At 38.8% G+C, this 3,021-nt stretch overlaps 1 long non-coding RNA gene across 1 annotated transcript; it reads right to left on the bottom strand.

Annotated features, from left to right (window-relative positions):
• Positions 1 to 499: 499 nt before the first annotated feature.
• LOC127314575 (uncharacterized) lies at positions 500 to 2,457 on the bottom strand. Its single transcript, XR_007859781.2, has 5 exons — positions 2,162 to 2,457; positions 1,977 to 2,073; positions 1,735 to 1,811; positions 775 to 850; positions 500 to 607 (listed from the first exon to the last, which is right to left on the bottom strand). It is a non-coding gene; the product is annotated as an uncharacterized lncRNA (long non-coding RNA).
• Between the last annotated feature and the right edge of the window lie 564 nt (positions 2,458 to 3,021).

Genomic DNA, 3,021 nt, shown 5'->3' on the forward strand with positions numbered 1-3,021 from the left:
CATAGAGGGGTATAAAGGTGTAGTGGAGTGAATCATACTTGCTTATGGTAAGCATGTATTAAGACAACACAAGGAGGAATATACTCTCAGATTTGTGGTGGTAACTATACAACTTAGATAGTGGAGTATTACTATCCAACATACTCTCCAATAGGGTACACGGCATACTCCTCTCAATTTGAGAATACACCAAGATCATGACATAGATACTTCTATACTACAAAGGGGGTGGGTGTGATGTAAGTTATTTTCTTGAGATTATGCATGCTCAAGTTGGGCATACATGATAACCAATGGGAGTAGCACGGCCATGATGCCATGTATCCCATAATCACAAGACAAAGGTGGAGTATCACCACTTGGGAGTACCCCACTTGGAAACACACATAGATGACATAAATAGAGAGAATAACATACATAGAATTCAAGGTGCTTTGGACATCAACAAATGACATCCAACTAGAGACCAAATCAGAGATCAAAAGATGGCTTGCCTTGGCTTATTTGTCCCTGGACTTCTTCAACTCCATCAATATAAGAATCCCAACAACATAAATAAAATCCTCGTCCAATTCCACTTCTTCTTCTTCTCCGGAATCGTGCGTATCTATCGCCGGAAAATATAAAAGGAACACAATCAAACACATTGTACCATCAAAGCAAACATGAAACAATCAACAACTAACCATGCAGCCAAGGTATAACATACTAAGGACTTATAGATACAACAAAACAACTTTAAGAGTTTTAATTTAGAAAACCCCATTTATTTACCTATTAAAGGTATGAGAGTATCACAACTTAGCAATTGCCTCTCTCGGTTATCACCATGGTATAAACCAAACATCCCCTGGTAGATAACATCATAAAGAGGACAAGAGCATTAGTTTGACATCAAATACATTCACAAAACATTTTCAAACATTTTTGGAAAAGTAGAAAACAGTTTTCCTAACTTAGTTGGCTCACACAACACAACATCCAAAATAGGAAGCAAACCATATTTCACATCATTTGAAAACTTAAGCAAAACAATAGGGCTAATGTTAAGTTGCAGAGGTTTTGTTTTGCAAGCATAAAACAAAGGTTGTCCATTTCTAATAAAAAGAGTTGGTCAAGGGTTTTAAATAAACCGAAAAGTTTTGCTTCAACAATGCATGTCACACATAAACATTACTAACAGCAACAAATATGTATGAACAGAGAATAAAAATATTTTTCCTAGATGGCCAGTATTAATACAAGACTAACCCAATTGGAATCACCCAAAAAGGTTAATCCTACTATTTTAGGAATTTCTTTGAATCTGACTGTACAGAAAAGAAGATCTGTAAGCCATAAATCGTAGAAAAATCCTAAAAATATGAGGCCACTTGCATTTGAAAGGTAATTAAACAGAGATGCATACACAATTGGATTTGGGTTCAAATAGTTTCTGAAACTCCCAAAAATGGATTTACAAGTTTACTGCATGTCTGTACCATTTGCTTTCTCTCTGGATATACACAACAGATAAATGTTTGAAACTTGTTTGAGATGATTAAGAAAACATTCAGCAGTCCTACAAAATTGGAATCACTCAATTAGGTTCAAAAATGGATTTTTGGTGATTTAAAAGCTAACAGCCATGTCTGCAGAACACACAGAACAAGTTTAATTCACCAAAAATCATACACAAATCACAAAAATATGAGGTCTACTGCAGCTGAAAGGTATTGAATAGGTGGTTCTTACCCAGTTGGTTTCATTCAAAAATTCTTTGCCAAGCTCCAGGTTTAATTCGACAAAGTCAGATCTGACCAGATTTTGATCTGTAAACCATTTCAGTTTCAGGAGGTCAATCGAAGTGAAACCAACGCCAAAATGAAGGTACTGAAGAGGGCTTTCACCCACAGTTGAGTTTGCTCAAAAAGGTTTCGTAAAACGGGAGAAATCTAACAAACAGTGATTCTGCATGTTTGCAGAAATTTATTTACCATGCAAAATCCGTAACAAATTTGAGGATGAGACCAACGCCAAGTTGTAGATCTTTTCAATACCTATCTGCGGAACTTTGAATCACTCGATTTGGATCTGCACATAAGATTTGGAGGATTTTACAAGTTCGTACCAGAATCTGAAACAGCAAGATACATAAATTACTGCAAGGTTTTGGACGAACTTTGCTCAAGAACTTCAGATCTGAGGATAGCTCAACCTTCTCCATGCTTGGACCAACATGCACCTGCATCAAGATCCAATCTAGTGAGAGGAGAAAGGAGAAATAGACCTGGATTCATCTAGGGTTAGGGGAGAAGAGAGGGAGAGGAAAGCTCTCATGGTGAGGGGAAGCTTGAGGAAGGAGGGAGTTGCATCTTGGAGAGGTTTCCATGGCCATGGCCGGCCATGGTTGCTAGGAGGAGCAGCATTTCGTGGTGGAGGAGAGGAGGAGAGTGTGAGGGAGTGGAGAGTGAAGAAAATGAGCAAAAGGGGGAGGTGGTGGCCGGCCAAGGGGGTATTTATAGAGGGAGAGGGGTGGCTGCCTCCTTTTTCATTGGTCAAGGAAGGTGGCTGCCCATTTATTGATTGGAGTAGTTGGGAGGCAATGCTTGCAAGAGAAGAAAGTGAGGAGAAACATGGCTGGCCGAAATTGTCATGGCCGGCTCCATTCTTGCCAAGCACAAGTGAGCAATGTGAGAGAAAGGCACAACATCAATGTGTATAGACAAGGTATGATGTTGAGAAGATAATATCAATGAGTGACTTTGATAATGATAAAAATAGGAGTAGATACATATAGATAAAAATGAGTATGAAGGTGACATGTGCCATGTGCCATGAGAATAATCTCCACCACTTTGGTTGAGACCAACTTAGGATGAAGATAGTTCCCAAGGTATAGTTGATGATTAGAGGTTTACATTAGAATTCAAAATTGAAAGAATTGGGATTCACCACATGGAACAATGCATGAGCATGCCAAGGTAGATGGGTGGTGATGGTGGTTGAGACAATGGTAGAGCAAGATTAAGAGAGATGGTG

This window comes from Lolium perenne, chromosome 7 (assembly GCF_019359855.2).
Source record: "Lolium perenne isolate Kyuss_39 chromosome 7, Kyuss_2.0, whole genome shotgun sequence".
Taxonomy (NCBI): Eukaryota; Viridiplantae; Streptophyta; class Magnoliopsida; order Poales; family Poaceae; genus Lolium; species Lolium perenne.